This window comes from Phodopus roborovskii, unplaced genomic scaffold, assembly GCF_943737965.1.
Source record: "Phodopus roborovskii unplaced genomic scaffold, PHOROB, whole genome shotgun sequence".
Classification (NCBI taxonomy): domain Eukaryota; kingdom Metazoa; phylum Chordata; class Mammalia; order Rodentia; family Cricetidae; genus Phodopus; species Phodopus roborovskii.
The window spans coordinates 24,846,861-24,874,377 of NW_026126514.1; the positions used below are offsets into that span (position 1 = coordinate 24,846,861).

The window sequence follows — 27,517 nt, forward strand, 5'->3', positions numbered from 1 at the left end:
TCAATTATATACACTTAGTACACCATTACTATAATTATTATTACCTGTTCCCATTAGGCTTGTATATTTTTCGTTTTCTTTTTTCTTTTTTTGGATATAATGCTGTTAGCATGTTACTAGTGTTTCTTATTGGCTAGCTCTGTCTTAAATATTAACCCATTTCTATTAATTTAAGTATTTCCACATGGTCTCCTCTTACCGGAGAGAGGGCCTGATGTTTTACTCTCTCGGTCCTCCATGTTGAATCTCCTCCTACCTCTCCCTGACTCCTCCTTGTCTCCTAGTCCTGCCTATCTTGCTTTCCTATTGGCCCGCAGTGTTTTATTCATTAGCCAATAAGATAAACATATTTACAGAATGACATCTCCCATCATCTCTTCTTTTTTGTCTAAAATAAAAGGATGGGTTTTAACCTTAATATAACAAAATATATAATACAACAGTTATCAAATAAGAACCACAGTTAACAATAATTAGTCCATTAACATTTAACAAGATTTAAAGAAAATATTCCATCATCTGTTCTATTTTTGTGAGTCTAAAGTCCATGTAACTTATCTTTATTATAACTATCTGTCTTCAAGCCCTTCAAAGACCACAGAAGGATAATATATGAACTCTAGAAATGACAGGGATATCTTGCTACCTGGTCAGTCACCTGAAGTTCTTCTGTAATGTTCCATCTTTAGCCTATAGGCCATAGTGTGTCTGGCAGACTCCTCAGCAAAGCAAGAAACTTTAAACTGTCCACCTGTATTGGCAGTTTGTCAGCCACTTTTCTCGGTGTCCTCTAGACTGTCTGGCAGACTCTTCCATGAAGCAGGAACCCTGTAGCGATGTCCATCTTGTATCAACAGTCATTTTCCTGTGGGTCCTGTGTGTTCACTTATATAGCATAAAGTCAAACAGTCCAAACAAGAACAGTATCTTGCCCAAGTGGCTAGTCTTGCCATATTGAAAGCAAACTCCATAATGCATTTCTTCAATGTCCATCTTCCTTTTTGACACAGGTGCTGTTGCCAGGAGCAGTTATGCCTCACTGTTAAGAAAAACCCTAAACAATTTTAAATGCCATATTCTGTAGGTTTTTGAAATGTTTGAAGAATGCCTATTCATCTCAAACACATCTCAATATACCTAGAAAACCTAACTCACCTAACTAAATTATACATTACATTTTTAAATGAGCTCTATAAACACAATACCTAAACAAGAGGAGAAATATACATATCACAAAGTTGACCTTAAATTTGTATCAATAAATGCAAATCCATTCCAAAGCAAAGTATTCATATCTATACCATAATCCCCTTTTTACCTTTAAAGAGATTGGTTGTAGTCATTAACATTTATAACCAATCCCATACAAATGAAAGCAAAATTTATAAACAATATTTGGGAATTTGGGTGTCGTTCTTTCCAAACTGCTTCCTGCTGGTAGGGGGTGCTGTCATGATGTTTCTAAGAAGATGCAGAAATCCTGGCTATAATGGTCTGCAAGGGTGCCTTGTCCCAGTTGTTTTGAATGTTGGACCACCTGGGATGCTTCTTCAGGGGGTCTGGCTTGATCAAACTATGTTAGTATGGAAGGAATCCACAGCTTTTCATTTTCTGTGGAAACAAAAATAGAAATTCTTTTCCCCAGTAACCTGTTCTTAGACTCAAATTTTGAAGTCAAAGCATTTTTAAAATGTATAAATTGGAATAATTTAGCATCATTTCTTTTAACAATTGTTGCTATTTCCTCAGCAGTCAAACACTACAAAGACAGCACAATACCATGTAGTATCCAGAATCTTTTTTTTGTGCTTTTCATTTTTACATGGCTTTTTTTTTTATTATTTTATTTCTTCTACTTCTATTTTTCATTTGTTGAGACAGGGTTTCTCTGTGTAACTTTGGCTATCCTGGAATTCATTCCATACACCAGCTTTGCTTTGAAATTACAGAGATCCACTTGCGTCTGCCTCCCAAGTGCTGGAATTAAAGGCATGTGCCATCACACCCAGCTGCTCTCTCCAGCTGCTCATATACACCATTGAATTGTTAGCAGAGCTTCTTAAAGGCTGTGCTGTTTTTTGCTGCTATGACAAGTCAGGAAATCTCCCTTAAAGGAGCCACACAAATCTCTGTTTGTCTGTAGCAAAACAGAGTCCAACCAAGAAAAATGCTGTTACTAAGAAGCCTTGCTTGTCTCTGTTCGTTTGTTTCTAAAACCCTTTTTAAGCTTTTGTCAAGTTTTAAGTGAAAGTTCTTGGGTCCATGTTGCTGCGCCATTTTGTTACGAGTATGTTTTTCCACCAGCCTGGTCCCAGTGCTATGCCAACTCCAAATAACACACAGACATGCTGTTGACCTGTTACTAGCATTACTTACTGGCTAGTTCTGTCTTAAATATTAACCCATTTCTATTAATATAAGTGTTTCCACATGGTCTTATTTTACCAGAGAGAGGGCCTGGCATTCTTTTCTCTCTGTCCTACATTTTGAATCTCTGTATATTTTTCTTAAGTGATTTTCTAATCATTTTATTTAATATTGTAAAACCAAATGCATGGGGTACATATGTTAATTGTTGGGTGAGAACACCTTACCAACATGGTATTTAACAGTACTTAATTAATTTGACAGTATAGATATTTATGCCCCAAATAAATGTAGCATTTGTAGCTTCATGTGTTAGTTAATAATTTAAGCTATAATTTTGTCAATTGGCTTTTAAGCATTGTATTTTTAGTTTTGGGTTTCCCAACTGTAGGTAGACAAAGTTAAAGATATGTTTTCTTTAACATATTAAATTAACTTGTGGTATAGTCTTTGACTTGTAAGAGTTAAGTACTCTGTAGGATAGAAATTGCCAGTGTGGAAACCTTGTGCTTTATTCACATTACTTAGGAAGTGATACTATGTGGAGGATGCCACCTTCCCTGGTAGGAACCATTGATTTTTTTCTTGTCGTCGTCCCTAAATTCTGATTCTGCTGCTGAATAACTGCCCCTCTGTAAGACTGTCATGCTGTTAGGTGTGTATCCCTATTCTCATGACAAATGAGACAGAAAATTTCTTATGACCGAAGCCTGGAACTCAGAATATATATATATATATATATATATATATATATATATTCATAACTCATATAGTTTCCTATATTTCTAAACTGTAGATAGGAATAGTTAATAAATTATTATTTAGTACTTAATATGGGCTGGCTGAGGGATAGAATTACCATTTATACATATTTTTTTTTTCATTGTAAAGGGATAGTTCATTATTAGTTCCAAATGGGTCTTAAGAATGGCTTGTTCTTTCACAGTGACTTGTCTACATTTACATGTAAGGATGCTCAGCTTGCCAGTTGCCAAGCCTTAATGTTTGGCATACATGCTAGTTTTTAATCCTCAGGGATTAAACATGTAACTGATGTTAAACCTCTAGATTGTTTTTGCATTTAAAAATATTATTGTTTGAGAATTTAATACACATATTTAATGCATTTTGATCGAATCTACCTTCCTCTCTCTCCTTCAATTCCTTACCTATCTTCCACTTTCCCTACTACTTTCATGTGCTCTTAAAAAAAAAAAAAAAAAAAAAAAAAAACCTCACTGAGTCCATTTAGTGCTGCTTGAATGTACATGAGTGTAGGACCATCACCTGGGGCATTGGCAGTCTCCCAAAGTTTGCATCCCAGAAAAAAATCTTACTTTCCTCCCCCTAGCAGCCTTCAGTTGCCAATACCTCTTTAACTAGGGGTGGCATTTCATGAGCTCCTCCCCATCTGTGCTGGGATTCTGGCTGACTTGGTCTTTTGCAGGTCTTGTGTAAGCAATGACAGCTGCTTTGAGTTCATATGTATAACAGAGCTGTCATGTCTGGCAAATACTGTTTCCCTGCAGACATCCACTAGCTCTTGCTCTTACAATCTTTCTGTTCCCCCTCTCAAGATGGTCCCTGAACTTTGTGGGGAGAGGGTGTGATATAGCTGTCCATTGAGAGAGAGTGGGCACTTCACAGTCTCTTATTCTTTTGCTGGTTAAACAGTTGAGGGTCTTTGCATTAATTGCCCTTTGCTGTAGAAAGAAGCTTTTCTGATGAGGGTCAGGAGATGTAATAATCTATGAGTATGAAGATAATAACTTAGGAGGTAGTTTATTACCATATCAATCTAGCAGAATAACAGTATTGGGTTCTCCCATAGGACCTACGGCCTAAGCAGCCCCAGGGGCTATTGCAGGTCTTAGATTTTGAGGGAAGTGGGATAGAATGCAGGTGGTATGAAGGAGAAAGGGGAATAATGGAACAAGAAGAGTTCAGTGGGGTGGGGGATGGCAGGACAGGGTAGAGGAGAGTATATGAGGAGGGATCCCTAACACTTATGACCTTGGACAAAGCCATAAGGAAACCTGCTACTGTAGAAGCTTCTTAAAATGTATGTTTACATACATAAAAGGAGTTTAAATGGTGTTACTTGTAATGGAAGGACAAGGCTTCCCCTAGGTATTATAGGTTATCAACCAAAAAGCCTAGAGACAGGTATGTGTTGCCTCTTTTTGAGTTGTTGGTCAATCGGGTCCTATAGTCCCTATATTCCTGGCTATTGCCATTGCTCTTACCCTCCAGAACTGGTGGTAAGACACTGCTGTGAAAGAAAGCACATACTTGAGTCGTAGGAGATGGAAAAATCAAGCTGGTCCTGATGGAAGCTCCATCATTTACTGGCTATCTTCCATATTGCTGGAAGGTGCTATGCATGCTAATGGAGAGAAAAATAGGCTTACCCAGCTGTGAACCCCATGAGTTGCAACAACTCACAGGCCTGGCAAGGTACATCTCCTTGTGCAGCAGGGCATGGGTATTTTTGGGTTTTTGTTCATTTATACTATATATCCTATGAGGAAACTATAGCCTGATTATAAAGAACAAACATTTCTTACAGTTCTGGGGATGAAATCCATAACCAAGGTGTTGGCATTTAGATCTGGTGAGGGCCTTCCTTCTGCTTCCTCACATAGTAGAAGGGACAAAGGGATGAAGGAAGAATAATGCTGTGAAAAGAGAAAAGTCCTACTTTTTCATTCCCCTTCATAAGAAAGGGTCTGCCCTTTATGATTTACTTTTGAGCCCCACCTCTTAATGTTACATTGATCATTAAAATTGGGCACATGAATTTTGGGGATACATCCATACTATAGAAGACATTATTTCTTGAATGATTAGAGACTGTAAACTTTAATATGTGTAAAGCTGCTAGATTAGAAAAAACTCGTTTTGGAATCAGAGCCAATTACAGATTCTAGCCCCACCATTTCATTTACAAACTGAATTGTCTTCCATAACTGTAAAACAGTGATAAGAACTGTATAGTTAATGAGATTTTAAGTGATTTAGCAGTAGTTCTTGTAAAGTACATATTTAGCTAACACACTTGGTGAACATTAGGTACTCAGTAGCACACACCATCAGAGCTTGAATTCTTGGTGGTGTTCTTTCATAACTTGTTGCCTAAATATTGCATGTATAGAATTATGTTCTAAAAGACATAATAGTGAACAGATGTAATAATGTATGTGGGTATCTCATTGAGCATTTCAAAGAATAGATGACTTGTTTTAAGCTTTCCTTTTAAAAAATTAAGTTCTTCCCATTAATGAAGCTCAGGTAACAAGTGAAAACTATGGGTAAGACAATCTTCTATTTGTGCTTCAAATTGTTACGATAGTAAGATTGGTTTGGCAAGATTGTCTGTATATTCCCTCCCTTCTTCCCTCCCTCCCTCCCTTATTTACTCCCCCCCCTTTCCCCTTCCTTCCCTTCTTTCTCCCCCCACCCCAAGACAAGGCTTCTCTGTGTAGCCCTGGCTGTCCTGGAACTCACTCTGTAGACCAGGTTGACCTCGAACTCACTGAGATCCACCTGCCTCTGCCTCCTGAGTGCTGGGATTAAAGGCACTTGACACCACTGCCTGGGTATTTTTTTTCTTTTTATAAAATAGTAAACATTTGAAATATATGTATGTATGTATGTATGTATATCTATAATGTACTTTTTATGTCTTTTAAAATTTATTTTAAATTAATTACAAAGCATTGTGTTTCATTATGGCATTTTCATACATATATGTCATTAATTTTTTATTTGAGACAGGATTTCTCTATGTAGCCGTGGATGTCCTGGAACTCACTTTGTAGACCAGGTTGGCCTCAAACTCAGAGATCCGCCTGCCTCTGCCTCCCTAGTGCTGGGATTAAAGTTGTTTGCCTGGCTAAATTTTGTTTTATTCACCATTGCTTTCTTTCAATTTCTTCTCCTCCTCTTGCTTCTCTTCCCAATAGTGCCATGCCCTTTCTGCTTTCATGTATTGCAGGTACCATGTATTCTATTACTTGCGCTCCCCCAAGATCTTTCCCCTTCTCACAGTCCCTCTCTGCTTTCATGACCAACATACACTACACTATACTACACTACACACACACACACACACACACACACACACACACACACACACACACACAGAGAGAGAGAGAGAGAGAGAGAGAGAGAGAGAGAGAGAGAGAGAGAGAGAGAGATCAATCCCACCTAGGGGAGAAACATGCAGCATTTGTCTTCTGAGTCTGGTCTAATAATACTTTTGAAATCAGGTATAGTTTATCAGTGATGTATGCTCATCTAGAAACTGTTGCATTGAAATTGAAATAAAAACCTTAGAATATAACTGAACTTGATAGCTGTTTTTATATGACCATGGAGATATAAAAATAGTTTAATGTGTTTACAGACCAGTTTCAAGTTAACCTACAACAACAAAATAATGTTCCTAGCTTTGAACTGTGAAAATCGTTTATGTCCACTAACAAATGCTTCATTTAATAAGCGCTATTTGGCTAGGCAGTAATATATAGGAAGCACCTGGAGAGTATTTGTTGATGGTAGTAACATACTTAAAGCAAGTAGCTACTTGTGTGGAACATGAAGTTAGGATGTTGCTCAGTCTTTACTATTGGCCCTTCGGTCTCTTGTTTCCTGTCTTCTCCTTATCCTGTCTTTTGTTTCTCTCCCTCTTCTGTTCCTATCATTATCTCTCTCTCTTCTCTTCCTTTCTCTCTCCTATTTTCTTCCCTGCCATGTATTCCTCTGTAAGTATACTGAGAACTTTAAATCCATGAAACATTTCAAACATACCAAAAAAATACAGCAAGTCATGAAGCAGGCTTTATTTTTTGTAATATCTCATGTAGTTTCCTTTCTTTTTTAAAGAATAAGCAGAAAAGCAGGGGTATTGGTCTGGCTGCTCATCAAATTATCCCTCAGGTCTTTGAATAATACTTGGCTTATAATAATTTATAAATAATCTATCCAACACATTTTTGTTAAAAAGATCAAAAGAAAAACCAACAGAGCTAATCAAGCCTGAAGGCAGGAATGCTTGAAGGAGAGTGATCCAGTGTTAGAGATGAGTCTTAATAAAAATGGGACACAGTCTGTGAGCTTTGAGGTCCCTGAACACAGTTTTCACCTTTAGCACATGTCGAGGGAGAGTTTCTATAACATTGAAGGGTCCAGGTTCTACAGACAGATAACCTGGATTTAAATCCCATTTTACACTTAAGTGTGTCATTGTACAAATTGTTTTGTTTCTTCTACAAAGAAAGAGTGAACTTAATGATTTTGAGAGTTAAGTATACAGACTCATGTAAGAAAAAAATGTGTCTTGTATATAGTAAATGTCACATAATTTTTGCCTTCTCTTTTAGTATTATTACTACTTAATGTTTCAGGAGTGACTTTATCTTTTGTTTTAATTTTCTCAAAAGACAGTGATGTCTTATACCTGCTAGCAATGTTTTCACATATATCTTCCAAAGTATTTTACTGTGGATGTAGATTATCTCATTGTCTTTCCTATAGACAAAGATCTTTAATTTTTCTTAGTATTTTCAAATTTATCTATTTAAAAATGGTGGTAGCATATTACTTAACTGGTAGGCAATGGCTGTAATACTATCAATGGAAGTTCAGCAGTGTGAAGTTTTCTTTAATTAAAAAAATTTTTAAATGACATTTTTGGTGTGTGTGTGTGTGTGTGTGTGTGTGTGTGTGTGTGTGTAGATGCACGGGTCCCAGGGTGCATATGTAAATATCAGAGGACAGCTTGTGGGAGTTGGTTCTCTTCTTCCAGCATATGTTTGTTTGGGGTATTGAATTCAGATTGTCAGGCTTGGTGGCATGCACCTTTATTTGCTGAGCAGTCTTGATGTCTTTCCCAATAATCCTGATGGTATATTTTATTTACAGTTTATCCTGAAAATATGATAAAATTTATTTGTCATAGCTTTGTGCAAATTGCAAAAGATGTTCTCCTCTCTCTGCTTCCCAAGTGTTGGATTAGAGTGATTAAAAATCAGGTGTGGCATCATTTTATTCTGCTGTTTAATGTCATGCTTAACAAAAAGTATTTAGATTTTTATATATACTTCTGGGTTCAGTATATTCTAGTGTTGTATTGGCTCACCTATGCAAAAAACATATCTTTTCATATATAGGTAAAACTGGGACATGGGGGATTATTTTAATGACTTTTAAAATGATTGACTGTAGATACCTTTTGATCATTAAAATTTATATCTCAAATTATCAATGAATCTTTTTTATTGTGCTAAATTCTGTAGCGATGTTGTATACTTTGAATAGTTTTAATCGTGTGTGTGTGTGTCTGTGTGTGTATAATTGCAGGTGCCTGTGGAGTCCAGAAGAGAATTTTGGGTTCCCTACAGCTGTAGTTACAGGCAGTTGTATGCCATCTTACATGGGTGCTGAAAACTGAACTTCAGTCCTCTGTAAGAGAAGTATGTGTTGTTAACTGCTGAGTCATCTGGACAGACTGTGCTTTAAATAGTTTTGTAAAAGTAAGGTTGGGGGGGCTGGAGAGATGGCTCAGTGGTTAAGAACACTAGCTGGTCTTGCAGAGGTCCTGAGTTCAATTCCCAGCAATGACATGGTGTTTGTAACCATCTGAAATGAGATCTGGTTCTCTCTTCTGGCCTGAAGGGATACATGTAGACAGAACACTGTATACATAATAAATAAACAAATAAATAAATAAATAAATCTTAAAACAAAACAAAGCAAAAACCAAAAAGTAAGGTTGGTTCATTTGGAAAATATTGTTTCACTAAATTGTGTAGATATTCTAAATAAATGTACAGTATTAAAAATTACAATTGTCAACAGCACCAATCTCATTAACATTTCATTAGAAAGGAAGGTTATCTGGTTGGCTCAATGGCTAATGGCTCAATGGCTAAGAGTGCTTGTAGCTAAGCCTGAGGACCTGAGTTTGATCCCATCTACTGGATCTACAAAGTAGAAGGAGAAAACTAACTCCTTCACATGCACACATGGCATGCACACACACACACACACACACACACACACACACACACAATTTGCAGTTCTGCCAACTTTTGCATTTGCATTGATAGAAATGTAAGCTGTAAAGCCAATAAATATCCCAGTATTATTGTAGAATATTTTTGCCTTGTGCCCCCCTGAAATGATTTTGGGAGTCCATAAACCGTAGTGAGTTTGTGAATATATTTTTTTAGTTTTTGAATATCATAGTTTGAGCGGTTCTTTGGATCTAAGTTTAGAAAAAGGAAGGAAAATTACATCTAGGGACTAAGAATTTGGTATTGGAGTTTTGAAGCTGGAGGAAGAGTGGGAGCAATTCTGTATTCTTATGTTTTTCTTCATTGGGGACTGGTTAAGATTTTATTGAAATGAGGATTTAGTTTTTTTTTTTTTCTTTTTCCAGCTCTTGATTTGCTTTCATTCTGGAGATTATCAGTGTTTTTATGTATGTGTGTATTCAATCATTTGCCCACTCTTTTGAGTCTCTTGTGTGTGGCAGGAACTCACTGGATCTGCAAATGAATCAGAGACAGACACGATCAAGCTCCTGCTATTGTGTGCCATGGGGTTTTGGAATTTACAGTGTAGCAGAAATGTTTTACTACTTGTTCCTCAGATTTTCTGTAGTGACCTTTAAATATTTTCTGGTGTGTGTGTGTGTGGGGGGGGTGGTGGTGGTCAGTTTTTGAGATATGGTCTTATTACATAACACAGGCTAGCTTGGAACTCAACTGTGCTATCTTGGGTGACCTTGACCTCAACCTGTGGAATGCTGAGAATACAGGTATAGAGTGTATTTGTAAAAAATTACACCCCCAAAGGCTTTTGTAATTTTAAAATGATTCAAGATTGGAAAAAAAAAAAAAAAAAAAAAACTAGTGCTAACATAATCAAGTAATTCCCTTTCATCCAGTTTCTAAGTATAATGCCACATTTCCTATATAATTTATTTTTATTGTATACATTATTGTCTATTGGAAAATGAGCAGATTCACTAAAGCTTTAGTAACAAGTAAGGTTTTTCCCTTGCTGGCCTGGATCCACCGCAGTGGCAGCCCCAATTAATACGCAGAGACCCCGTATTAGATATAATGCTGTTGGCCAGTTACTTGTTTCTTATTGGCAAGCTCTGTCATAAGTATTAACCCATTTCTATTAATCTAAGTATTTCCACGTGGTCTCATCTTACCGGAGAGGGGCTGGCATTGTGCCCTGGTCCCTACATTCCTTGAATCCTCCTTGTCTCCTAGTCCCGCCTATCTTGCTTTCCTATTGGCCAACAGTGCTTTATTCATTAACCAGTATGAGAAACATATTTACAGAATGATATCTCCCATCATCTCCTCTTTTCTGTCTAAATAAAAGAAGGGTTTTTAACCGTAACATAGCAAAATATATCACAACAATTATCAAATAAGAATCACAGTTACTAATATTTAGTTCATTAACATTTAGTAAGACTTAAAGAAAATATTCTGTCATCTATCCTATCTTTGTGAGTCTAAAATCCTATATGTAATTTATCTTTAATCATAACTAAGGAAAACTATAACCATAACTATTTGTCTTCAACTCCCAGAAAGACCACAGAAGAATAATATATAAACTCTAGAAATGACAGAGGCAACTCACTGCTTGATCAGTCACCCGAAGTTCTTTTGGAATCTTTCATCTTTAGCCCATAGGCCATAGTGTGTCTGGCAGACTCTTCAGCAAAGCAGGAAACTTTAAACTGTCTTTTTGTATTGGCAGTTTGTCAGTCACTTTTCTCTGTGTCCTGCAGACTGTCTGGCAGACTCTTCCAGCAGACTCTTCCATGAAGCAGGAACTCTGTAGCAATGTCCATCTTGAATTAGCAGTTACTTTTCTTTGGGTCCTGCATGTCCAGTTTATACAGCATAAAGTCAAGCAGTCCAGACAAGAACAGTATCTTGTCCAAATGGCTAGTCTTGCCATATTGAAAGCAAATACCACAACGTGCTTCTTCGATGTCCATCTTCCTTACTGACACAGGTGGTATTGCCAGGAGCAGTTGTGCCTCACTGTCAAGAAAAACCCTAAACCATTTTAAATGCCATATTCTGTAGGTCTTTGAAAGGTTTGAAGAATGCCTATCCATCTCAAATACATCTCTATATATCTAAAAAACCGAACTAACACTATAAATTTTGACTATTACAGGTAACTATAATCTGTACTAAATTATACATTACATTTATAAATGAGTTATATAAACACAATACCTAAACAAGAGGAGACATATACATATCACAAAATTGACCTTAAATTTGTATCAATAAATGAAAATCCATTCCAACACAAAGTATTCATTTCTATACCATAATTCCCTTTTTACCTTTAAGAATTGGCTGTGATCATTAACCATTTATAACCAACCCCATTTAAATGAAAATAAACATTCAAACATTTATAGACAATATTTGGGAATTTGGGTGTTGTTCTTTCCAAACTGCTTCCTGCTGATAGGGGGTGTTGTCATGGGGATCCTAAGAAGACAAAGAAATCCTGGCTGTAGTCTGCAAGGCTGCCTTGTTTAAGCTGTTTTGAATGTTGGATCGCCAGGAACACTGTTTTAGGGGGTTTGGCTTGATCAAACCACATTAGTCTGGAAGGAATCCACAGTTTTTTTATTTTCTGTGGAAACAAAAATAGAAATCCTTTTCCCAAGTAACTTGTCCTTAGACTTAAATTTTGAGGTCAAAGTATTTTTAAAATATATAAATTGAATTAATCCAGCAGCATTTCCTTTAACAGTTGTTTCCTCAGCAGTCAAACGATACAAAGACAATATAATGCCATACAGTATCCAGATTTTCTTGGTACTTTTTGTCTTTAAGTGGCTTTTTTATTACTCTGTTTCTTTTACTTTTTATTTTTTTATTTTTTGAGACTGGGTTTCTCAGTGTAACTCTTATCTGTCCTGGAATTCACTCTGCATACCAGGTTTACTTGGAAATCACAGAGATCTGGTTGCCTCAGTCTCCCCGAGTGCTGGGATAGGCGTGTGCCATCACACCCAGCTCCTCACTGTATTTTTAATACCATTTTATTCCTTTTCTCTCCCAAGTTTACATATATTTTAGAACACACTGTAAACCTTTAGTGCTTTTTGTTAATGTGAATCTGTCTTTACTGTAAATCTTAATCATTTTTTGGCCACGAGTCTGGTAAACAATATTGCTAAAATGAAAGTGAAAGCTGTGCTAGCTGTGGTCTTATCCAAGATGGTGGTGGCTATTTTACCAACAGCACTGAGAGCTGTGGTCACTGTCTTGGTTTATGCTGCCATCCAGTAGCATGTTGCCAGCTTGAAGATGTGGTCACTGCCATTGTCAGCTCTGATACACACCAATAAATTGTTAGCAGAGTTTCTTAAAAGCCTTGCAGTTTTTTGCCGCTTATGCTGAGTCAGGAAACCTCCCTTAAAGGAGCCGCGCAAATCTCTATTTGTCTTTAGCAAAACAGAACCCAACCGAGAAAAATGCTGCTACCAAGAAGTCTTGCTTTTATCTATATTTTGGTTTCTAAAACCCTTTTTAAAGCTTCTGTTAAGTTTTAAATGGACATTTTTTATTAGCAACATTGTGGCGCCATATGTAAGGAGTAAGGTTTTTTCCCCACTGCCAGTCCCACAGCTGCACCAGCCCCAAATAACACACTGAGACTCTTTATTTGATATAATGCTGTTGGCCAGGTACTAGTTTCTTATTGGCTAATTCTGTCTTTACCCATTTCTATTAATCTAAGTATTTCCATGTGGTCTCATCTTACCGGAGAGGGGCTGGCATTGTGCTCTCCCTGGTCTCTCCATGTTGACTCCTCTTTACTACTTCCTTGAAGCCTCCTTGTCTCCTAGTCCCGCCTATCTTGCTTTCCTATTGGCCAACAGTGCTTTATTCATTAACCAGTATGAGAAACATATTTACAGAATGACATCTCCCATCAAGCTTTAGTTTTATTTTATGAAGTATGGGGCATTCTTCTGAATAAACCAGTGGACATTGTCTATAGATGTTAGCATGTAATCTCGATTTTGACTAAATTTTGGTCTGCCTATAACTTTAAATTTCACCAATTTACCATATTACATCGCAAAAACAAACAATATTCTTTAGTTGGAGAAGTAACTTTGCCTTTAATGACACCTGATTTTTAAAGTGTAGGCCTAGTTCTTTGTGAATGTTCTTCAGTTTACATTTAGATGTTTTTTCTCACTGAAATTTGATTATGTATTTCGGCTGAGATACCAATAGTAGTTATATATGCCCATTTCAACGTATTAGATCTGGAAGCACATGAATATGTTACAGTGATGGTAATTTTAATTATCTGCCATTTTTTCTTTGTAATTAGCAAATACCTTGTGAGGAAATACTTGACACTATGTAAATGTCTGGTTTCCCTGTGGATTTTGTTATACTGAGATGGGGATTTCTATTGATCTATTCTCTGGTTCACTGTTTTTCTATAGCATCTTCAATTTGCTCTGAAGCCCATGCAATTTATTTTCAAAAATATTTATTTATTTTTACATGTATGACTTTTGCCTGCATATTTATTTTCATTTCATGGTGATAGGAGAATATAGCCTTTTTTTATTTTATTAAACTTATTGAGACTTATGACCTTAAATATGTCAGCTCTTGTGAAATTTCTTATCTTATAATGAGATTACTTTCTCTATTAGAGTATAAAGTTCAGGTTCATAAATTGAATATAATAGTACCTTATACCTTTTGTTATTTTATCAAATATTCAGTTTCTCTTAATTTCTCATTGCATCTGGTATAGATTTTTACTTTTTAAAGCTTGTAACTATGCTATTAGATGAGTAGAAAATAAGGTAATATTACACATTTGTCTTGACTAATTTTTAAAAACATATGGAAACCTAAGTGGTTGTGTGTGTGTGTGTGTGTGTGTGTGTGTGTGTGTGTGTGTGTGTGTGTGTTTGTAAGAAATAGTGATAGGTCAAAAATCTGATGTATTGATTATTCCTTTCTGTCTTCCCTGATAAGGGATAACATAGCTTGAATATTTTAGCAAACAAACCAACCAGGTCAAACTTAAAACCGCAAAAGGTCAATTGTTGTGAATTATACAGACCTGGAAATGGAAGTGGAGCTAGTACAGGAAACTGTAAAAACTCCACGTGGTGTTTGGCGATTGGTGAAGGATGCTGTGGTAGGTAGAGCAGGAGGGAGGGTCATGAACGATTCTAACATGACTCAGCTGTGCTCTAGAACCTGAGAATGGGGGACTTGGGGATGTAGGCTGTGGAGCCACCATTGAACTCTGGTGCATCTTAAGGGCCAATTGTTCTGCTTTATTCCTAGAGTGTGTCGTTATTTGCCAGGTAAGATTTAGTGTAATAATAGATAATATGAGATAAATTCCATTTGATAGCTACAAAGCATTTTTATTTTGCAGAGAATATTCTCACAGATAATTCCACTGTTTTGTCTTTGCTATTGCCTTGTGAGATAGGTAAGAAGGATATTGGTGTGGAGAAATATCAAACAATATGTTTTTAGATACTGTGCTAGAGTTCATTAAGGGGTAAAAAGATGAATAACAGGCTTCTTCGTTATAGTGTGCAGAGTCTTGTGGAGGTGTGGTGGGAAAGTAGCTAATTACGTGATATGGCAAAAAGTCTTAGAAAGTCACACTGTGCTGTATGGGAAAGTTGAAGGAGTGGTGGCATTAGAAATGATGGAAATTTTGGTATTTTGCCTTCTGATTTCAGATTAACTGAGAAGGTAATAACTGTAAAAGGATGTTAACTATGAGATAATTTTCTTTTCTAGTTTTTCAGAATTCTTGTATTTTGGATGATCCTAAGTTTGAACAAGTGTGTGAATGACTTAAGGATGACAGAAGTCACTTAAATTACTTTAGTGATTCTCAGCGTAGTTTGAGGAAGGAGAAAAGGGAGCTGATTTTGAAATGCCATATAGGACTTAAAAATTGAAGGTAGTTTCCTTAGGTAATATGAGTAGATATTAATTATGGACAAAATAGACAAAATTTCACTGGTTAAGTTGACTCAGTAATTTTTTTCTTATTTTTCTGTGCCTCTGGGGGTTGAATATTGGGCCTTATGAATGGAAGGCAAGTGCCCCATGACTGATGCATACCCCCAGCCTTTTAAATATTTACTTTTCATTGTTGAGCCAATCTTCATACGTTTTCAAGGTAGGAACTTGAATCCTGCTCATTCTCAGACTCCTGAGTACCTGGGGTATAGGCTTGTACCCTGAGACCTGGTATAGTACTGTGTTATTGTAACAATGTAGATGACTTCAGGAAAGGAGGGAGAATACCGAATTCATTTCTAACTTCTTTAACTTTAAAATAATGTTGTCAGGATACTTATAGACTAGCATTTACTTACTAAGAAATATGGATTTTGCAATCTTATGATAATTTAGTTTTTTAAAAATAGTGCTGGGATAGACTTCAGATTTTTTTTTTATTCCTAACATGTTAGCCCATTATTTATTTATCTATGTATTTTCTTAAGATGAGATTATCCCAGGCTGTCCTCAAATTTGATGTATAGCTAAGAATGACCTTAAGCAACTCATCCTCTTTTTTTTTTTTTTTTTTAAACCTCCTGAGTGCTGGAATAACAGGTAGATACCACCATGCTCGGTTTATGTGTTGCTGGAAATTGAACTTGGCCTCATTCATGTTAGGCAAGCACTCTGTGTACTCTTTCACCCCCTTTGGTTGTTATTAACACAGAATACTGTCTTTTCCCATAAATATCACCTCCCGTACCTATTTCCCTTTTCATGAATGCCGCTCCATTGATGCACCAGACTCACTGAAAAGTAGGAAAAGGAGCAGTACACCGTCAGACTGTCTCGTTTGGTCTTCTTTAACGAGGTGCAACATAGCTAGGGAGCATTGATGTTCTGCTTTACTGCTTGTTATGCCTGAGCCAGTGCAGTGTACCTTCATGCTCTGTTGTAGGTTGATATTTTTCCAGTAGGGAAATTACATAGAGCAAGCAGCTTCTTATGGGTTGCTACCATCAATGTAGGTATTCTCATCCATATAATCTGTAGATACAGTCTCATCTCATATTATCTGAAGTCAGATTTGTGAGATGCTTTAAATAGCCCAGGGGCCATTAGTTTTATAAGATTCAGTTGTGACTGAGTCATGGTTAGCTTTTCATTTTAGACATGTTTACAGCCTTTTCTTCCTTTGAAAGAACTTTTTTCTCTCAAAAATAGCCAATTTTACTTCAGACAATTTCTTTCTATCATCTGTTAGATATGCAATTTCCCTATAAGTTTAGTTTTTTTTTTCTCCATTTCATATTTGGTTTTTATGTTTCCTTTTTTAGACAAGGACTTACCATTTCTTTAAATGAGCATCAGCAGATCAGTTGCTGTTTTTCTCTTCCCATCTAGAGTTTGTTCATTGTAACTCATAGTCATTTTTCTTTCTAGCAATATGGGAAAATGACTGACAATTCAATACCACAGACTGAATATGAAACCTATGATTCATAACTTTCCTTTCTCTCTCTGTTTCTCTCTCTCATTTCATCAAAAGGAAGTAGTTTATATTTTACCTATCAAGAGATAATTTGTTTATTTAGTTTTAAAGATTTGTTTGTCTCTCTCTTCCTTTAGTATTTTTACCTTTGGCCAGATTATTGGCAAATTTCATAATATTGGGCATGGATTCTGTGCTGGTTAATTTTTTTGTAAACTTGATACAAACTTGAATGATCTTGGAAGAAAGAACCTTAATTGAAGAATTGGTACTATGAGCCTGGCCTTGTCTTTGAGGCATTTTCTTGATTGCTGATTGAAGTAGGAGGGTTCAGCCCATAGTAGCAGTACTATCCTAGGCAGGTTGGCCTGGGCTGAGCAAGTCAAGGAAGCAAGCCAGCAAGTGGAATTCCTTCATGATTCCTTCTTCAGTTCTAGGCTCAGCTTCCCTTTAAACTAGAACAAGTTCCAACACCACTAGTGCTAAGCAAGTATGGTGTTTCCTCTTAAATGAATAATATCTTTCATGTATTTGTTCTGAACAAGTATCAAGTATCAAGTATGAGATCACATGTTGTGACCTTGGTCATAGGTTTTTTTCCCCTTCAGAGAAATATTCAGTTTATAATTTGTCTTATTTGGGTTTATATATATTTATATTTATTGTTTACTGCTGAGTATTCCTTGAACAATGATGATATTTGCCTATTTTATAGTTTTGGTTGTGAGCCTAGCCTTTAGCAGCTGAGCCATCTCTCCCGCCCGTTGCCTATTTTAGAAATCATATTTTTCTATCACTTACATATCTTTTATATGTTTTTTTGTTTCTAATGTGGTCATAATTCCTGGTTTCACATGATTCTTATTTCAGCGATTTCTACATTGTGTTCAGTTGTGTTTTTTTTTTTTTTGTGATGTCTCCATTTGTTATAAAGAAAAACTTCTTTGCTGAGGGGCAGTAACTACACTTATCTGTGAGTATAAGGATAGGATTTAGTGTTGCTAGGACTTATGCTGCTCTATCAAAGTAGTGATAGTAGATTCATTTTATTAGATCAGATCCATGACTTTACTAGCCTTGGGAAGTTGGCTAGGTTTCTAGTACTTGGCTTATTTTCCCTCCTGTTGAGTGGAAGTGACAATTCTTAAGACACTGCCAACAAGGAATAAAAACTGATTCCTGAAAGACAGGTAATATGAACTTATGATTGCTCTAGTTGCTGTACTGTATTATACTTCATATATCCATGAAAAAGCTTTTTGAGGTTGAGGAATAACCACCCCAAAGGAAAATAGGGGATAGTATAAAACCTGGAGCTCTTATACACTAAGAATAGGATCTTATCCCATCCGACAGAATAAAAACTGTAATTACCAAGTATCTGGTAGAACATCTCTGACATTTTGTGTGTATGCCTAGGTGTTCATTTGGATCTTTTCTTCTCCGTATATTTACTGATACCTCTAGGCTTTCTCCTGCCTTCTAGAAGATTTGATTATATATATAATAACTTTGTGTTTTAACTTTGGTTTCCTATTTCTATCAACTATCACTTCTAGGTTTGTTTCGACTGATATTTCTCTCATTAAGGCTCTTGAAATTGTCTTTATAATTAAAAAATTGCTTAGTAATCAGTTGATGATTAGTAAGCATTAAAAAAGGGGATAACAAATTTTATAAATTTTACCTTGTGGAGTGTTAAGTAATTTTATACTGCTATAAATACTCCTGAGGTTTTCTGGGATGTATTTATATTATTTGGAATTTTCTTTCTCAGGTAGTAATTTTCGTCTTTGTTTAGTGGTGTCATAAGAGTTAATGCTTGTTCTACATTGAGCCAAACCCCTTCTGAAAAACCACATGCCCACGAAGTATGAGGATTTTCCTTTTTGGTTGAGGGTTACAGGTGTTAGATGGAAGATTAGGTTATCCTTTAAGGCTTGTTTTTAAAGAACCCTTGAGGTCATTATAGATCAGTCCATTTGTGGACCATTTTATTCAATATATAATGAGAACCTCTGTCATTGCTGATAGAACTCTCATTGACAAATGCCACCCCTGATTTTGTTTTTTCTAACTCCCTTGGTTTATGGACACATGCCTAAGTGTGTGTGTGTATTACTGTTGTTAAGTCTGAGGTGCAAGTGAACCCCAGTATAGATATGTAGCTTTTGTCTGGCTGCAAAGCTCCTTGTTTTCCAGTATCTATTAATAAATGCTTGCCAGTTCATTGTAGTGAACTTGGATCTTTGCTTCTTGAGTTAACACGGCTCCTCTGTTCTGTTTGAATCTGTCTGAAGTGGTATATAGAACATGTTTCTCAGTGTAAAGACAAAAAATTGTAGAGACTATCTTGTTGTTTCAAGTTTTCAGGCACTCACTACAGATCCCACGAATTTTTGTTCAAGATATGGAAAGTTGTGTGTGTGTGTGTGTATGTGTGTTTGCAGTTGCTTGCCATCAGAAGGTAAATCTGGTACCAGTTATTTTACAATGACCATAGACATAACTCCTACATTTTCCAATTATTGTGGAAACTTGTCAAAAGCTTTTAGGTGAAGTTTCAAGAAAGAACTATAGTGAATCTATGTAGAATTTAGATTTAATGTTTATGTATAAATTGTGTACTTATGGTATTTTCAGTGTTACTGTTTGTCCTCTTCAAATTGATCCACCAGATGAGATAATGTAAACAGTATTACACTATACAAAAGAATTTGTGTTTAGGACAATTTGTTGAAGGTTTTCATAGATTATTATCCTCAGAACTTTAAATTTTTTGGAAATTAAAAGTAATTGGGCTCTTGATTGTACAGGAGGTTAAGGGATAGTGCTTCTTCCAATTAGTTCTGAATGCTAAAAATCAGTTCCCATGGGCTTTGGTGTTGCTAGAGGAAAAACCACTTCTTATAGTAAATGTCAATACTGCTTGTCACAATTAATGTCATTTCAAGAATAATCACATATCATAAGAGTAGGTCGACTGAGAGAAAGATACTGCCATAGAGTGTAGTGTTAATTGGGTTTTTGTACTCAGTGATTTATACATATATATGCAGTGAATGTTTATTAAAACCACTTCACTTGTCTATGAATCATACTGATTCCTTACCATGTGTCAAATATAGTAATAGATGATGGAGAGCCAGCAACAAAGAAGTGTGATATAGGTTTTCTAATTAGGTGAATATATATATGTATGTATGTATGTATATGTATACATACATATATATGTATATGTACATATATATATATATATATATATATGACTATGGCAGCACATAGTTTAGAAAAGGTTAATGGAGTTTAGAATTCTTAAAACAGTGTTGAGAAAGCTGACTTATATAGTTTAATTGGCAAAAAGTGGGGAAAAAAAAGAAAACAATAAGTTCAGAAGAGTTGTGGCTCTCAGTGGAGCAAACATTAGCTCATATGACGCCTCAAATGAAAGACTAAAAGCAGTACCTGAGAAAGGAAATTCCAAAAAATGTGAATAAATCCCAGAAACACTCAGTGTTTATAGGAATGTGAAATTACTTAGCACTCAACAGAGTAAAATTTATGCTGTCTTTTTATATGCCAAGAAGGCTCATTGAATGATGACGACTAAGAATAATAAAATTGTTCTGTGGAAAGCAAGTAGATTAATTAGTTTGAAGGAAGTTTGTGTGGAAGGAGGAAGAAACAAAGGTGTAGAACTAACTGAGGTGTTGGGGATGTAGATTTTGAACTGTAGACTGTAAAGAGGGATGTTTGTGACGGGAAGGAACCATTGTGAGGCTGACTCGTTTTAGGTATGGACTATGAAGAGAATTAAGACATGAGTGCAACTGAGTTTGGGTTTAATTTGCAAAACGAAATTCCATTCCTTCTTGGCATTTAGAAAATGATGGCTACAGAATTAGTTAATGCAGAATACAAACATTTACTTATGACTACCACATGAAAGTAAATAAAAAACAAGTATAATGATGCTAAGTGAAATTTGAGGAGGGTGAATTAATTTACTTTCTTTTATTTCAGATTGCTGTTTTGGCTTAGGCCATCTATGACCCTAGTGGTGTTTTCATTCAAGGTAAGTCCTTTTCATCTTTATTAGCTGAGCAAGTTCAGATTAGTATATTTTTATGAATAGCACTTCTCTGTTTCCATTTTAATATTTTGAGACATAGATGGTTTTGTTTTTAGATCTACATGTGTATGTATCAATGGAGTAAGAAGACCAAGTTAGTCCAAACTCTAGTGAATTGTGCATTAGTTGGGAAATATTTTCTGTTTGCCTACAGAGTATAATCTGCCCTTCATAATCTCAAAATCAAGTTACTTTTTAATGGCTTTGACTTTCAAGTTTTGAACTTGATAAAACAAGTTTTGGCCATGCTTTCTATTTTGAACCTTGGGAATTGTTGTGTGACATACTTAGTAATGAAAATAAACTCACCTTAGAAATTTCTGATGTTTTAGTAGCTTTTTAAAAACTTGTTTACTCTAACATCTCTAGTTTTAACATTAATTCTAATAGTGTTGGCATATATATTCATAACTACAATGAAAACAATTCCACAACCTTCCAGCTTCATTCATGTTGTTCCTTTGTAGTTAACCCCATCCTTTCCCCACAATCCGTAGCAATGTGGATCTGTTTCCTGTCTGTGTAGTTTACTTTTTCCAATAACTACTTAACTGCAGTTATTCAGTGTTCAGCTTTTGAAGTCTGTTTCTTTGACCTAATATAAATGCATTTGTATGCTATTCATGTTCATGTGTATATCAGAAGTTGCTTTTTAGTTGTTTAGTAGTATTCTACTGTGTGGATTCACCAAGAATTAGTTTATCTATTACTAGTTAATGAACATTTGGATTATTTCAAGTTTGGGGTGATAGTAAAGCTTCCAGAGTCATGCATTTGAAAAGATAACATGACTTCATATTCTTTACTCAATTAAATAACTTTTTATTGTTAAAATAGACCATATAATTTAAGTGTCACCTTTCTTTTGGGGGGGGGCTGAGTTTGTATTTTTAAAAGAACTCTCCCCCCCCCCTTTCCAGTGCTGGATATTGAAATGAGTAGTTTGTTCATTCTAGGCAAATGCTTGGGCTAGTCTCCTTTTTTATTGTTGTTTTTGAGACAGGGACTTGCTATGTAGACCAGACTGGTCTTTGAACTTGGTTTTACTGCCTCCACCATCTAATTGCTAGGATTAGAAGTACATATCACCTGGCACTAAAAAAGTTACTAAAAAGAAGTTAGAAAAAAGTTTAACAGATGTTTGATAGGGTGATAGACTTGCAACTTAGGTGATGGGGAACAAAGTGTCTGTAAGAACCCTTCTCTATTGACTTCTTTCTCCCAGTAGATCCCTGGAGGCCAGTAGTTAGACCCTAGGAGGCAGTCAGGATGGGGCCTTGATCCTGAAGCTTTCCACTGATGACAGCTGTGTGCTGAGTACAACCAAAGACATCTAGTTTCTAAAAACACCAAAGACAACCAACCAACAGTGTGCTGATGGTCAGCTGATGGCTTGCTTCCCTGAAAGTTCTCCTTCCCTTTGTAAAATTCTTTTTAAAACTCTGCAAGTAAGCAACTTGCAGCTAGCAGCATCTCATTCTTGGGGCTCCTCCTCTCTTGGGCGGGAGCTCTGGTGAGCTTGATGTGAGTCAGGGCACCTTTACACCTGGTACTCAGTAACCTACTTTTGCTTTTGCACTCACCTTATTTGTGAGTTTCATTATTTGGACTCAAGAGACACAACTCCACTGTTGGAAGTTTTGGTGACTATTGATAACCAGGCATCTTTATACCAATACCAAGCCCTCCTGTGATGAAATTCTGTCCCTCTCATGGAGATCATCAGTGGTTTACTACCTCTTCAATTTTGCAGAACCTCCAGAATTAGCACAATCATTCAGGGACTAAGTATTCAATACACAAACTTGTGGGAGATATTTGGTCTCTAAACCCTAATAGTGGCACTGAGGTGGGCCGTTAAGTGCCATTAAGTGATAAAGCCTAGTGGAGGTCCTGAGGTCATTGTGGATTTTAATCAAATCTCTGAGTAAAGTCATCTGAGAGGGTTGTTAGAAACACAGCAAAGCTGCCCACCCTTCTTTCTGGCTACCTGTCTGGTCATGTGATTGCCCCCTTTCACAACCACTCCACCCTAACAATATCTGCTGTCATGGGGTCCTTGCTGGTTCTATGCTGTTTGTACCTTTAGGATCCGAAATTGTAAACTAAACACACCTCCTTTCTTTATAAGTACCCAACCATAGGTATTTCATTATGATTTTAAAGAAACATTAATATGATAATGTTTTCAGGGTAAGTGAAGTTAATGTATACAAAAGCTGTGTGTGTGTGTGTGCGTGTGCGCGCACGTGCGCGTGCATGCGCACACGCACACACTTTAGTTTTTTAGGGTTATTGTAACAAACTGCTGTAAACTGGATGGCTTAAAACAAGAGAAATTAATTTTCTCATATTTCTTTAAGTTGGACATCTGAAATCAGAATGTTGGAGAACCATGATTTCTCTGAAGGCTCTAGAAAGAATCCTTCTTTCCTCTCTCCTTTAGTTACTGCCAGTAGTAATTAGAAATCCTTGAAGTTTCTTAGCTTATTAAGGCATAATTCCAATTCCTGCTTCAGTATTTACATAGCAGTCAATGCATGTGAGTCCACATTTCCTTTTTATAGTGTCAGCAGTCTTTTACTTAGGACATGCCCCAATGTAGTATGATGTTTTAGTGATTTGGTTATGTCTGGAAAGTCTATTTACAAATAAGAGTTTGTGGACAAGTTCTAGTAATTCTGAACTTTTGTGGGACATAGACACGCACAGGCACATTTTAATATAGACATGTAATTTTAGATCTTTTTATTTAAGTTTTGTATGGGGTAGATGGTTTTGGTTCTAAGTATTCATGAAACTGTAAAAAGCTGGTTTTGTTAGCTTCCATGTAGTATAAAATCTCATGCTATTTAAAATTCCTGATAACAGCATGTTGTAATGGGGAGAAAATGCCAATTTGATGTCAAGGGGCCTTGGTTCTAGTTTCCACTCTGAACTAGCTATCTTATTGTGTAATTGCTCCTGGCAAGATATGAACAAATGTCTGCTCACCGCAGATAGGACACTAAACACAGACTAAAGTAACAATTCTACCCAACTCTAATTTAGTGAACTAGTGAGTTTATTGGCATTACTTGTAGGGGGCTGAATTTCTGAAAGGCAGGTTCTCTATCCACTCCAGCATGGAGAAGACTCACCAAAGTTGTATCCATCCCTAGAGCTCCCTGCACAACTCACATACGGCTCAGCTGGTGAGGGGGCTCCTCTTTCTAGCACTTGTTACTGCTTATATAGACATGCCATTAGGGCCCTGTAGATTTTGTGAGTTTAACGAATTCCCTGGAACTTGTGAATTGTTTACTTGAGTATTTTAAGTTTGGTTCATTTCTGAAGTCGTAATGAGCTTCTTTCCAGGGTGAAATGTCTAAATTATGAAATTGCTATATAAAGCCATGTCCAGATAATTAGTTTCCTCATGAATAAAATGGGGGGGGGCTAGGGGAAGAGAAGAATGGAAACAATGCTCTGTAAGAACTTTTCTACTTTTCAGACTCTAAAGTTCTGTAATTGCGGAACAACTATTATCTTTATTTAGAGCTTTGTTGACATCACAACAAACAAACAAACAAAAAACCAAGGAGAGAATTCTCAGATACCCATCAGCTGGGGTGCTGACTTGCAAATGTAAAATCTACAGATTAATTTGTGTGTGCCTTACTGTGGTGAAGATACCAGTGAAGATCACTCTTATTGTTAACCCTGATCTTGCCAACTGAATCATATTTAGTATTTTTCAGTTTGAAGAGCATATTGGAAAGAGAAACACTTTTACAGCCAGTTAATTCATTTAAAGCAGAAAAGTGTGTTACCACTCTGCTTTCTCGCTGAGTTCATAAAACAAAATGAACACAAGGAGCACAGTTTCTCCTCTCTGCTCTCAGTTCTCTGTCACAGCATTCTTGTTATCATAGGATCTTAGAGAAGTTCTTACTAGAAAGTGCTAACTATCCTGGGAAGTGAGGCATGATGTGAAAATGACAGCTGTGACTCGTTGACATTGGACTTTCCTTGTGTTTTGAATAAGTCACTGAAGTGTTTTGTTTGAAATCTTTCAGTCATATGGAGAGTCATGGTAATTACTTCTTAGAGATACTGTGAGCATTGTAAAGGCAATTGTTTGGTAATACTGAAATTCTTATAATTTTTATGTAGCTATGCATAATGTGTTCACTTTAATAATGTGTATCTATTGGCAGTAAGTATCAGTACAGGTAGAATCAATGTGTGGATAAAAGTTATGAGGAAAATCAGGTCGTTTTTTGTTTTACTTCATGCAGTAAAAATTAAAAACTGTAATCTGAGGGTAGAGATATATTTGAACATAGAATTTACTGTAATCTTGAAGTAATACTTGAAAATAAAACATTAATCGGACAGAATATAGAAATTAAATACTGTAATTATGGTAAAGCCATATTTTCTATTTCTATTTTCCAGTGAAAAGAGTAGGAAAATTAGAGTTCAAAACTGCCTTGCTACTCTATTTGAGATAGGTGTAAAATGTTAGGGGGCTAGAGAAATGGCCCAGTAGTTAAAGAACATTGGCTGCTGTTTGAGAGGACCCAGATTCAATTCCCAGGACTAACATGGTGACTTACAAGTATCTGTAACTCCAGTTCCAGGGGGTCTGACAACTTCTCCTGGCTACCCTGGGCACCAGGTGCACATGTGCCACGTTTGCTTATCACTAAAGAATAAAATCCTTTCTTATAAGACAAGTCTGTTTAAATGAAAACAAACATTTATAGACTATATTTAGGAATTTGGGCGTTGTTCTTTTCATTTAAATGGACTTGGTTATATAAAATAAATATAAAAAAAGAAATTTAATGAAATTTGCAAAAATAAACAACTTTAATTATAATAAAAAAAAGACAAGTCTGTAAGCTGTCACTCTCTCAACCATTATTTGAAAAAAAAATCTTAATTACTGCTTTATTTTTGAAGTATAATACTGCAGTTCTGACTGGGTCAAATTCTCTTTTTAATAGTTGAGATATTTCAGTTTGTTCTTTCTTTGATATATGATTTCTGAAGGGGAAAGTTTGATATAACCCTGGCCTGCTTCCCTGTAGTAAGGTGGCCTTCCAGTTTTTATTATTCTCTTGGTTCTCTTTGTCTGATCTTTGGCAGTCTTCATCTCACATGCCTATATGTAAGTGCTTTGGTATTTATCCTGCTTGATGTCCTCTGGACATTGCATTGTTCCATTCCCTGCTTTTCTTGCTATCTGATTCTCACATCAGCATGTGCACGTCACATTTCTGGTGGTATTTCTAAAACTTCCGTCATACTCTGGTCTGTTTGGCAGGTAGGTTAGTACCTCCCCACCCATACTTGCTCCCCTTCTTTCTATTATTTTGTGGGTTTTACCTTAACAGTATACCTTTTACTTATATTGTTCATAGACATGATATATCAGGTAAAAGAAGCTGAGCTAATAGTACATTGCATGAAGTTTTGTTTGTCTGCCAAAAAGGTGTGCTGTGTTTGCTGTAGCTGTTGTATCAGAGGCTAACTTTATATGTAGATTTTTTCCCTTGAGAGAGTATTTAAATAATGTCCAAGGTTTATAGTTCTTTTAGTTGTAATCTTTGGTTGTTGCTTAGGAGTCATGTTGATGTGATAAGAGCAGAGAAGGGAACGAGGAGAGGAAGTTCTTTGGTCCTGTTATTAGATCTGTCATTTGTGGGATTGCCTGGGGCATCTTTCCCCCATGTCAGAAGATAGTAGGGGCTGGAGTGGGTATTCCCCTTCCCCTGCATTGGTTAGATACTGTAAAATCCTAGAAACAGGACAGGTAAAATCCCACTTGCTTCAGTTTTGATAAAATACTTTCATTTTTGGAGGGAAGGCCTTTTAAGAGAACAGAGAATGGGACACATTTCAGAAAAGTTAGTTTTCTTCTAGTTTCTGCTAGAAATATAAGGGTCTTTTCTCAGATATCTACTGTAACAACCTGATAGAGCTCTTGAATAAAATTCAAGAAATTATTTACTTTGATGGGATTGGATCTTCTAACAGTTTTTAAAATGTTATTTATTAAATTATTTCTTTTATTTGTGAGATTATAATACATTTAATCACTTTCCTCTTACTTCCCCCCTCTAAATCCTTCCATATACGTTTCTCATTCTCTTTCAAATTCATAGCTTTTTTTTCATTAATTGTTGTTAAACATATATTCCTGAATACATAACTGCAACCTGCTTGCTCTATATAATGTTGCTTGTATGTATGTTTTCAGGATTGGTCATTTGGTATTGGAAAATCAATTAGTGTGTCCTTCCTGGGGAAGACTATTTCTCCTGTACTTAGTATTTCTTAGTTTCCTTCAGTTCTTTTTGTAGTGTTGAGGACACATACATAAAAATAAAATCTTTAAAAAAAATGTCCGTTTAAATTAAGTGTGTGTGTGTGTGTGTGTTTGTGTGTGTGTGT

General features: G+C 36.1%; 1 protein-coding gene across 2 annotated transcripts in view; it reads left to right on the forward strand.

Annotated features, from left to right (window-relative positions):
• Fut8 (fucosyltransferase 8) overlaps window positions 1-27,517 on the forward strand; it is a 213,684-nt gene that overhangs the window by 28,511 nt on the left and 157,656 nt on the right. For both annotated transcript variants that reach the window (XM_051196043.1, XM_051196042.1), the window contains exon 2: window positions 20,965-21,016. The gene's annotated coding sequence lies outside the window, so the exon portion shown is untranslated. The remainder of the gene's footprint in view (window positions 1-20,964; window positions 21,017-27,517) is intronic.